At 36.8% G+C, this 12,144-nt stretch overlaps 1 pseudogene; it reads left to right on the top strand.

Annotated features, from left to right (window-relative positions):
• Positions 1-9,703: 9,703 nt before the first annotated feature.
• LOC118857909 lies at positions 9,704-10,656 on the top strand (annotated as a pseudogene).
• Positions 10,657-12,144: the final 1,488 nt, after the last annotated feature.

Below are 12,144 nucleotides of genomic sequence, written 5' to 3' on the forward strand. Positions count from 1 at the left end.
CTTGCTCCAATCTAATTTTTAAAGTAGTATTTTCTTCAGTGGTCTCTTGGACCTCCTTTTCCATTTGGCTAATTCTGCCTTTTAAGGCATTCTTCTCCTCATTGGCTTTTTGGAGCTCTTTTGCCATTTGAGTTAGTCTATTTTTTAAGGTGTTGTTTTCTTCAGTATATTTTTCAGTATTTTTTTGGGTCTCCTTTAGCAAGTCATTGACTTGTTTTTCATGGTTTTCTTGCATCCTTCTCATTTCTCTTCCCAATTTTTCTTCTACTTCTCTAACTTGCTTTTCCAAATCCTTTTTGAGCTCTTCCATGGCCTGCGACCAGTTCATGTTTTTCTTGGAGGCTTTTGTTTTAGGCTCTTTGATTTTGTTAACTTCTTCTGTGTGTATGTTTTGGTCTTCTTTGTCACCAAAGAAAGAATCCAAAGTCTGAGACTGAATCTGGGTGCGTTTTCACTGCCTGGCCATATTCCCAGCCAACTAACCTGACCCTTGAGTTTTTCAGTGGGGTGTGACTGCTTGTGGAGTTTAGAGAACTATGTTCCAAGCTTGGGGGGGATGTGCCAGCTCTGCCACACCAGCACTCCTCCTTCCCCCAGAACCCCCAATCTGGACTGGACTTAGATCTTCAGCAGGCTGTGCACTCCTACTCTGATATGCCACTTAATTCCTCCTACCAGGTGGGCCTGGGGCTGGAAGCAACTGCAGCTGTAGGTCTGTAGCTGCCCCACCTCCACTGCCCCCGGGGCGGTAGCCGAGCCCAGGAACTCCTTCCACTCCCGCAGCTTTTCCCACTAACCTTCTCTGTTGTCTTTGGTGTTTGTGGGTTGAGAAGTCTGGTGACTGCTGCAGCTCACTGATTCAGGGTGCTAGGGCACGCTCCACCCAGCTCCTGGTCTGGTTGGTCCCGCCGCCCACGCTAGGCTCTGCTCCGCTCCGCTCCACTCTGCTCCCAGCTGCTTGTGGGATAGACCTCACCCAGAGACCATCCAGGCTCTCCTGGGCTGGAACCCTGCTTGCCTCTGCTGTTTTGTGGGTTCTGCAGTTCTAAAATTGGTTCAGAGCCTTTTTTTATAGGTTTTTGGAGGGACTGAGTGGGGAGCTCATGCTAGTCCTTGCTTTCCAGCTGCCATCTTGGCTCCGCCCCCTATAGACAACCTTCTAACAGATGTTAACCAAGAAAGGGAAGTGAGATAAAGGACAATAGATACTGGATATGGATCAAGTGAAAGTTTTTCTTTTCTTTTCTTTTTGAAAATGTGGGAGACATGAAAATGTTTGTAGGTAGTAAAGAAGCATCCAGTAGACAGAGAGGGATTGAAGATAAGTGAGAGAGTATGGACAATAAAGTGGATAATCTGCTGGAGAAGACAGGAAAGAAAAGGATCACATGCATGTAGAAAGGCTTGCCATGGCAAGGAGAAGGCCCATGTCTTTATGTGAGACAGGGTTGAAGAAGGAAATTAAAGGTATCTGAATGATGTGAGATAAGCATGTGGGGAGAAAAGTGAATGGCCTCATGTTTTTCAGCAAAATATGAGGCGAGCTATTTGGTGGAGAGCTATGGAAGGTTTGGAAAAGGATCAAAAGATTGGAAAAATTGCTGTGATGGGTAGGATAAAGAATTTTTTAGGGAGATGTAAAAAGATTGCCTTGTAGTAATGAGGGCATAATTGGTATTATGCAACATGAATTTGTAGTGGCCCTAGTCATTACACTTTAATTATTTTCTGCAGTTTTGTTCAGTAATCACATAAATAGGGGTGAAAACAATGGTTGTTTGGAGTGGGTGTATTTCAAGGATTAGACTTGACAGGGCAAGATTGTTGGTAGGATAACAGGCAAAGGGATATTACAGGACAGTATAGAATTGAACTGGTTCACCAAGGAGTCCAGATCAGATAGGGAGGAGAGTACAACCAGCCCATGGGTAATGGACTGGGAAAGAATTGATGGTTGGAGGGATTGGTATGTCATGGTGAGAATGTAGAATAAGATTAGGGGTGATAAGCGAGGGATAGGTGGAGTGAAAGCAAAGTATGATTAGATAAAGGAATTTCGAGTTTATGTACGTGGAAGTGTAATACTTTTTGGTGATAGCAAGGTCAAGGGTATAATTACTCTATGTATAGTTGAGGTGTCATGGAGGAATAAATCATAGTCAATTAGTAAGTTTAAGGAAATGGTTGTGTTTGGGGGTGCATTAACATGCACATTGAATCCCTTAGCATGAAATTAGGTCTTGTGGAGGAGAGAAAGACTATAAGCCAAGCACTGAACACACTGAAGAAGGAAGGAGAGTATCTTGGATGTTGTTAGATAACAGCTACTAAAAACTCAGTCTCAGAAAGAAAAACTGAGAAACTCTCAAAGCAAACACATGCACACAGACACACATACACATACACACACATACACACACACTCACATGCACAGAAATCTCAGGAGTAGATGGATTAGACTGATTTAAAAGTTAATTCTATAAAACTTTCAGAGAACAGTTAGTTCTCATGCTACATAAACCATTTACAAAAATGGAAAAATACAGTAATTACAAACTTTTTCTTGACATTTTTTTCCTGATACATAAACCTGAGAGAAAAAGGAGAGAAAGACAACTATTAATTATATTTAGTAATGTTCATTTTTGTTCCAACATTGAGTAAAATATTTGAAAAATGTATAGTAATGCATTAAAAATTATTCACTATTACCATTTTTGGTGTTGTGCCAATAATATAAATGAAAATGAAAATATATCAGTCATATATTAAATAGCTTTTCATGTGAAAGTCTAGCAATCTCCTCCACCACAGCTGTTTGCAACTCTTCTGTAACTTAGAAGACAAATCCTAGGGTGTTTCCTAAAGCAATCCCTAGGTGAAGTAACTCAGAGTTACAGATTTAGTTAGTGACCACTGAAACTGTGTGACTAAGAAGATTTTGTAAAAGCCTTAGCTAGTTTAACCAATTATAGAAGCAACAGAACTTTTTATTTTTCATGTTAAAGAAAAACCTTAAAAGGGGGAAAGGGAACAGATATTTAATATGTGCTAGCCATTGTGCTAAACACTTCACAAATATTTTCTCGTTTCATCCATAAGACAAGACTATACAAACACAAAAGTTAAGAGAAGCATAAAGAGGTAAATATGAGCAAGCAATCAAAAGGGACTAAAAGAGGTTAAACTGTCTTTATTGTTGTATGAAGGGATGATTTGTATATTCTCCCAGAACTCTATAATTATCAGGGGTCATAGAGGAAGTTTAATTAGACAGAGAAAATCTCTGTTTTGGTAATCTCAAAAGAAGAATGAAAAGGGTGGGGTAGAGGAACACACTATTAGACCATGTGGGCAGGAGAGGAACAATTGGGAAAATTATCTCACATAAATGGAGTGCACAAGTAGAAGATTACACAACAAGAAGGGAAAAGTGGGAGGTTTTGGGTGACACTTGAGTGACAGTCTCATCTGAACTGGTCAAAGGAGGAAAAAACACATGTATGTTTAACACATATTTGGATTCAGAAATATTTCTTTTCCAACAAGGAAATAAGAAGAAAAGGGGTTAAAGGAAAAGGGCAAAATATCACTAATGAACATGGATTAACATTTATAAACATAGTCCTAGCAAAAGACTTCAGAAAAAGCAAAACAAAAAATCCTAAATGCTATCACCAAGCTGAATTTATTGAAGACACACAAGAATGATTCAATAATAAGAATTATACTTCAATATGTATATGCATGTGTAACATTTATTACTGATTTTATCAGTAGATACAGATGTTACATCTGATGTTCCAACTGAGGCACAAAGTTCCAAGCATGACTGATTTATTACCAAAGTATGAATTTACTAATAAATAATTCTTCAGCTTCCTAAGCAAAGACCCTGAAATGAGGGAGATGGCTCTCTTTTGTAGTTTTGGGGAGTATAGAACAAAGAATAGGACTTTGTAGGTAGGGAACAAATGATGATTAGTAAAAGGAGCTTGGCATCATGAGTGGTATAATCAATATGATTGGTTACAGAGTTGAGGCTTTGGGGACAATACGATTGCTCAGAAATTGGGAATTAGCGACTTGAAAGAACTCCCTCCTCTCTTGTGACTAAGAAATATTCCATTGTTTGGGTCTGTCTGCAAGAGTTGGTGGACCAGATTCTTTGGATAACAAACCAGACATCCTTTAAGGATAATTCAATGGTCTATCCATACTGCACCAGATTCTCTGTTATCTACTAATATCCCTCAGAGATGGCAGATTTCCTTGAGGCAAAAAGAGAACAGAGATTAGCAGGAGAATTTCTGAACTAAGCTGAGAGACAAAAATCATGACTTGGGCAATTACAGGACAAAATCAATTAATTGTAAATAGGATCAATTTAAAGATATTATAGAATCAATATGATTATTTCATAGAAAAGCACTTGTACATAGGACAATAAACATTTACATGAGAAATCTTACAAAGCATAGGAGAACTATAATAAGACATGATTATAGAAATAATATGATTAAAAATTAACAGAATCAAAGAATTTTAGGAGAGATTTTAGGGACCTTACACTCATTTGTTCCAAAGCCTACTGTAACACCAGTGCTGCTAGTAACTGCTGTAGAGGTGTAAGACCAACAACACCAGCACACAGGAGCTAGCACAGATTATTTGATCTCCTTTTCTGAAGGAAAGCAACTTAAAGGGGTTTACAATCTCACTTTAATTAAACACACGCATCATTCACTTGGTTCAGGGTAAAAAGTTAACACTCTGAACTTCAGAGAAAACACAAACAGAAATCACTAGCAGAAATTATATACACAGAGAAAATACCACAAATCAGCAGATAGAGCTTCTAGCTGTCTGTCCATAGCAATATATGCATAGTCACCAGACAGAGAAGTACCGACATCTGGGTTTTCAAAGCCAGGGGGCTCCTTAATGGCTACTCAGAGTCTCTTCTTGCCAAATCACATGAACACTCTTGCAATGAGTAAGCCCCAAAGCAAAATGCTGACCTCAGAGTAGATACACACTTCTTCAAGTTCAGCCCACAGAGGGCATCACAACCATATAACTTGAACTCATTTGACTTAGGCTTTCTTATGACTTAAGCAGGTCATCAGGTTCTCTTGATTCAAACAAAGAGTCTGGACTGAAACAAAGGCAAGACTCAAGTAAAGACATTTGATTGCTTTAGTGCTGAGAAGCACTCCAAAAGAAAAAAAAACAGCAAAAAGGCCCACTTTGCTTGCCATTACACCTACGTAAAAGGAATTCCCATTTAACCTACTGGGGAGATGATTAGAAAGGAAACATTCAAATTATTTGCAATGAAGAAATACTGGAAGTCTTCCAGTTGGAGCTTCCAAGATTTTCATTTGTCTGGAAAATATGAAGAAAAATGAGATTAAGTATAGGATAATTGGATGGATTCCTTTTTGTTTTTTTGGGAGCAGGGCAATTGGGTATAAGTGACTTGTCCAAGGTCACACAGCTAGTACATGTGGCAAGTGTATGAGGTAGGATTTGAACTCAGGTCCTCCTGCCTCCAGGGCTGGTGCTCTACTCACTGTACCACCTAGCTGCCCCAATTGGATGGATTCTTAACTGATCAAATTTGTGGATCTAATGAATAATCATTAGTAGTTCAATTTCACCTTGTTAATAACTTTCCAATGTAAAGTTATAGGGATATATGCTGTAAAAAATTTTAGCTCAATAATTTGGATAAAGGGATAGATGATAGGCTTATTAAATTTGCAGATAGAAATCTGAGAAGGAAGTCTAGCAAGACGAATGACAGTCAAAATTCCAAAATATCCTGACAGGGTAGAATTCTGGGCCAAATAAAAAGAAAATTGAAATTCAATAAGGATAAATGTAAATGTAAATGTAAATTTTTACATATGTTCAAAAATAGGCAATACATAACTAGCCAGTGGTTTGTAAAATGTTTGAGTGTTTTGCATGTGTTTCATGAGTTAAACAAGGGATATGACAGGCCCAAAGTTAATGCTATTTAGGCTACATAAGAGATAATAATGTTGGTGAACAGGGAGGTGACATTTCTCTTTTATTCTGCTTTGGTAAGCACTTATCTGGCAAGATGTCTTTGTTTTGAGTGTCACTTTTAAGAAGCTGGAGAACTTCCAAAGAAGATAACCAGAATTGTAAGTAGCTTTAAGTTTATGGCATTTCAAGACTGGTTGAAGAACCGGGAATATTTAGTCTTGAAAAGAGAAGGGAGACAGGGTTGGAAGAACCACATTATAACTGCCTTCGAGCATTTGAAGGGCTGTCATATTGAAAAGGGATAAGAATTCTTTAGTTTGGACCTACGTGGAAATTTCAAAGAAGTAAATTTATACTTGATATAAATAACAAGTTTCTTAAAAATTAGAGCTATGCACAAATGGAATTAGATGCCTTGTGAAGTAGTGATTGTCCCCTTATTAAGAATTTTCAAGAAAACTAGTAATGGAACTTTTTTGTTGTTTTCAGGTAATATATTTTGTCAAGTGTTTTGTTAATTTGGTGTTTGTTGAAATGTTTGTTTTTTTTAAAAGAAAAATGAGCCAATAAAGACATTTTTAAAAAGTAACTTAATTACTAAAAATGCAAAATCTTAATTAAAAAAACAAAAAAAGTAACTTAATTACCTGCCTTGCTTCAAATGCATTATTTTTCAAATTCCTGGAAATTTTCTAGTAGATACAGAAAACAAAATTTTAGAGAAGGGATTGACTTCTAGTTCAGTCTTTCATTTTTGAGATAAAGAGACCAAGTTTCCAAGAAGAGAAGGACCTTTCTGGAGACAGGCAGGTAGACTCAAAGCCATGACCTCCCATCCAAACCTCTTGTTCCCAAGACAGTGTTCTTTTAATTCAATCTGGGTTCCAGGATTCTTCTGTAATTAATGTGACAAAGGGGGTGATGCAATATTCCGACCTCACTCTTTGGATTCATATCACACTCACATCTCTTCCCTCCCCTTCACTCAGGGCCAGCTTCTTGATGCATCACCCTTACAGTAACATTGAGCTAGACACTGAGATATTGCTTGGACAGGAGAGGTCCATTTAATGATTTCAATAATACATGATGCTTCTCACCAGTAGCTCTGGTACTTGGATTTTAGACTAACCTCTCGGATTTTTCTCTAACTATATAGAAAATAGATGTCCAGCTATCATCTTACTGATTATTCTAGTATCAGTCTTAATTTATCTTAAAAATTACTTTGACTCTGTGTAATCATAGTTTTCACATTCATAAGGAACATAGCACACTTTCCAAATGTATTCTTGGTTCCCACAGACCACTTTGGTCATTTTCCTGAGAATTTATTACAAGTTTTCTCTGCATTTGGAGTGGAGAAGTATATCACAGGTTTAGCCTTTGGGAATAGTTGTGAACATCTCCACTTTTCATTAAAACAAATCAACATCGAGCTATTTTTTTCCATTGAAGGAATTGGAGGTAAGTAGCACAAAGCTTAATTGTCTTGTGCATCTGAATGTAGAAATGATAAAATCCCAGGAACTGTTTTAAACAAAAATGTCTAGGCTATGATTTGAGTAAGCTAAAGGGAAGATAGATGGTCATCCAAGGTGTGGGCAATGCTATGAAGAAATCACCTAGCATTGGCAATATTTTTCCAAGGCCTGAGGAAATTTAATATTAGAGACATAGAATTGTAGGATGTCAGCACTAAAAGGGTCGTGAAAGTTGATATAAGTGAAACTTCATTTTTACAGATGAAGAAATTCATACATAAAATAAAGACCACATGAGAAGTATACAGGCTCATGGGTAAAAATATCATTGATGAATATGTTTTTTATAGATTCATTCAAAGGTACATGAATTTCTGTGAATATGTGAATGTTTTTGTGGACACAAGTCCTTCTTCTACCTTGAAGGTATTTCATAATTTATATATTCATTAGTCTGAATTAAAGCATAATTTTTATGCCTATAGGATGACATTCTGAAGTAGCAAACTAGAAATTTTCTTTGTAATAAATAATTTGAACATACCAATTACCTCACTTTGAAATAAGGAGAGCTTAGAGGCTATTTTATTATTTATTTTTGAGAGGAAATGATGGCTAAGTGACTTCCCTGGGGTCACATAGCTAGTAAGTGAGGCCAGATTTGAATTCATATCCTCCTGTCTCCAGGGCTGGTGCTCCCCATTTTTTTCTATACGATTTATTTTATTTCATAATTCTCAGAGGGTTTATCAAAACAAGCAGAGAGCTATGTTCACTTTTTAACGTGAGAACCTTTAAAGTTATAATGATAATCAGTTTAAAGAGTTCAGTATGAGACAAAAATGGCCTCAATTCAATTTGATCCCTGCAATTATATTCAATTGAAACATATCTGTTTTAATTCCCTAAGTGCTGATGCTCAGAAAGAGGAAATGGGTCCAAGAATCTTAAAATCAAAAAGAGAAGCTAGGACAGAAATAAGTATGACACAAAGCAAAATATGATAACCACATCAGATCCAATGAAGTAACAGTGCCCTGGAAAGAAAAAGATCCCCTTCAATTAGTGGGATCAGAGAAAGATGAATAGAATATTTTAAACTGTAGCTAGAGTTCAGAGGAACCAAATGATTTTTGTAGGCAAGAACTATGGTATAGTGGGGGAAAAATAATAAATCAGAGAGTCCAGAGTATCTATTATTTGAATGATAGCTTTGCTTTACTGCCTATGTAACTGTATGGGCAAATTAATAACATTCTCTTGGATCATTTCACACTTTTAAAAATAAAGTTGTTAAAGTGGGTGATTTCAAAGGTCCCTTCTGCTACTAAGTACTATGTCCTATAGGGTTGGGTACATTCCTGGCACATGGTCTATCACAAACAAGTACATATTCATGGAAAAACCTAAAAATACTTAGAGAGTGAAGAAGAGTCCCGGGAACTGGGTTGAGAGAAACAGAAATATCTATATCCTAGGTGGTATAGTAATAAAATTTTTGGCATGGTATGAGGAAGACCTGTGTTCAAATGTAACCTTAGACATTTACTAAATGCATATCTCTGGGCAAGTCCCTTAACCACTGTCTATTTCAGTATCCTCAACTGTAAAATAAAGATAATAATGGCACCTACTTCCTAAGATTTTTGTGATGATGAAACAAAATATTTTTATCTCATATAAATTTATAAAGAGTGAAGAGTTCAGGACAACACTGATGTTGTGAGACTGAATGACTGAAAGTATGATCATGTCCTTGACACTAATAAGGAAGTTTTGAAAAGGGAAGCATAATGATCTCCATTTTGGGCGTATTGAATTTGAGAAGCTCATGTGACAAAAATAAAAGGAAAATGGCTGTTTCTATAATGTTTTCTATGATGTTTATCTCAAGCTACAGAGCTCATCTTGAATATTTTTATTTAAGAATAATCTGCCAGAATCTCAGGGTTTGAAAAAATGACCAAAGATGGTAATTTTCTATCCAAATAGTTCTATCTCTAGGTTCAAGTTACACCATCTTTATCATAGATTGATGAGAATCTCTCCTGTTAGCAAAAATACATCTCCACTCCTGTTAGAATAATCTATAGCATATCTCTTTCCTTCATTAATAGACAATCTATCTTTTACATATAAAGGGCAAAATAGAAAATCCTTTTTTGTTTTGGTTGTTTTTAATCTTCCCTAGGTGAGATGACATGAAGCAAACAATGTGGTTGGAGAATCGAACTTTTGTGACTGATTTCATCCTGTTGGGGCTCTTTAGCCAAAGCAAATACCCTACTCTCTTCTACTCATTGATATTCATTATCTTCATAGTAGCTCTGACTGGGAATGCCACTTTAGTTCTTTTGATTGAAAGTGATCCATATCTCCACACTCCCATGTACTTGTTCATCAGTCCATTTTCCCTCATGGACATTATGCATATCTCTGTCACTGTGCCCAAGATGCTGTTGCATCAGGTGATTGGGATTCATAACATCTCAGCCCCAAGCTGTGGAATCCAGACGTTCCTCTATGTAACACTTGTGGGAGCAGAGTTCTTCCTTTTGGCATCCATGTCCTATGACAGGCATATTGCCATTTGTCACCCTCTCTGCTACCCCATCCTCAAAAACCATAGAATTTGCATACTCCTTGCAATTGTCTATTGACTCTTGAGCTCCATTGATGGTTTCATGCTCACTCCTATCACCATGAACTTCCCCTTTTGTAAATCCCAAGAGATCCAGCACTTCTTCTGTGAGGCCCTGCCTTGTTGAAATGCTCCTGTTCATACACATCACTCTATAAGACTGCCATGTACCTGTGCTGTGTCCTTATGCTCCTCAACCCTGTCATAGTTATTTTGCACTCTTTCTCTCTTATTTCTCTTATCCTCCTCACAGTCAGTAGGATGAATTTGGCTACTGGTCATAGGAAAGCATGTGCCACATGTCATTTTAACATTACTGTTGTTTTTCTCTTTTATGGAGCTGTTGTCTATACCTATATGCTCCCTGCTTCTCATCATTCTCCTGAAAAGGATATGATGGTATCTGTCTTCTATACTATTTTAACACCTGTTATGAACCCTCCAATCTACACTGTCAGGAATGAAGATGTCACAGCAGCTTTGAAGAAAACCTTGTGGTCAAAGCAGTTTTAACTAATTTTCAGAAGTAGAATATGGTCTCTAAATACTTAAAAAACACTCTATATTCTTTTATTTATTATTGGTTCATTTCATACATGTTACCTTGTGGTAAATAGTCATCTCTCTCCCTCCCCTCTCCTTCCAAATTAATTTCCTATCCTTGACAGTTTTTGAAACATTTTGGGTTAATATTTTCCTGATTTAGTATAAAAATCCTTTGATATTTAAATCAGACCATAAGGATTTGGCTTCTCTACCCACAACGTGTTAACTAGGCTACCTTGAACAAATGACTGAAAGTCTCTGAGACTTGTCTTTGCTGTCTGTTGTTGTGTTAAAGAAATAGTTATTGGATACATAAACGGTGAAGGAGATGAGCATGGATTTATCAAAAACTGCTTTTACTCAACTCACCTCAGAGTGTGTAATATTCAGGACTCTCTCTGATGTCTCAAGGTAGAGAATTAGCTGTGGGTATGATGCTAGTTAGCACCTATGCCACTTGCTGCCTGTTGCTGTTTGCCAGGGCTCCCGAAGTCCTCCCTCTGGTTTTGTTTGGTTTTTAAGGTTTTTTTTTCCTTAGTAAATTAAACATTTGTTTTAAGAGTAGTGTAGTATAACTCTTTCCACTCACATGTTGAATTAATCACTCTCTTTGTTCACTAATACTGATTATTAGCTACTCACTTGTAACCTCTTAGTTGGTTTGTTAAACCAATGAATAAATGAAATAACTTGTTAGAACTCTTAACATACAGGCTTTATGCCCTCTTCCAATCTAAGGTAATAGGAATTTGTTTCATAATCAATCTCAAGATAAGTCTAGCATTTGAAATGGGCAGTTTCTATTGTCTGAGATACAATACTAATTTGAGAATGCCTAGCATAGGTTTCCTGTGGATATAATAGTCATTCACCCTGTAAGTGCACTGTTGAATATATGTCAAAGCTGAGCTTCTCTAAAAATCAGTCATGAATTTATTCATGAGCTCAGTAATAGTGTGTCCCAAATTTTCAGACCTAGAATGAAGGAGAATATTTGCTGTCAGAAACATGGCCTTCCTCTAAATAAGAGCATTTCCCTTCAGAATGAATCATACTGAAGATGTATTGCTACAAAGAGAAATCTCACAAAAGATCATGGCTGCCTGGCTTTTGCAGTTGAGTATCTTATGAGAAATCAATGCACATTAAACACTAGGATAGACATCAGAGGCAGCTGCGTTCTCTGTTAACGTAATGTCTAGTCAGTTGTGTCATGTCCTTCAATGAATTTCACTTGAATAAACAAGTTATGTGTTTGACTTTGCTTTTATTTTAGGCTCTGAAAATTTCCCTTTGACCTCTTAGCAAATTTTGATGATTATGTGAGTGAAAAACAGTTTGATTTTGTCAATGGAAATCCCTTGACTCTTGATTTGCCTTTAAATTACACAGATTATTTTAATAAGGTTTGCTACTGTTCGTTTTTTCAACCATGCTAGTAGATCTCAGGCCAAA

This window comes from Trichosurus vulpecula, chromosome 7 (genome assembly GCF_011100635.1).
Source record: "Trichosurus vulpecula isolate mTriVul1 chromosome 7, mTriVul1.pri, whole genome shotgun sequence".
Classification (NCBI taxonomy): domain Eukaryota; kingdom Metazoa; phylum Chordata; class Mammalia; order Diprotodontia; family Phalangeridae; genus Trichosurus; species Trichosurus vulpecula.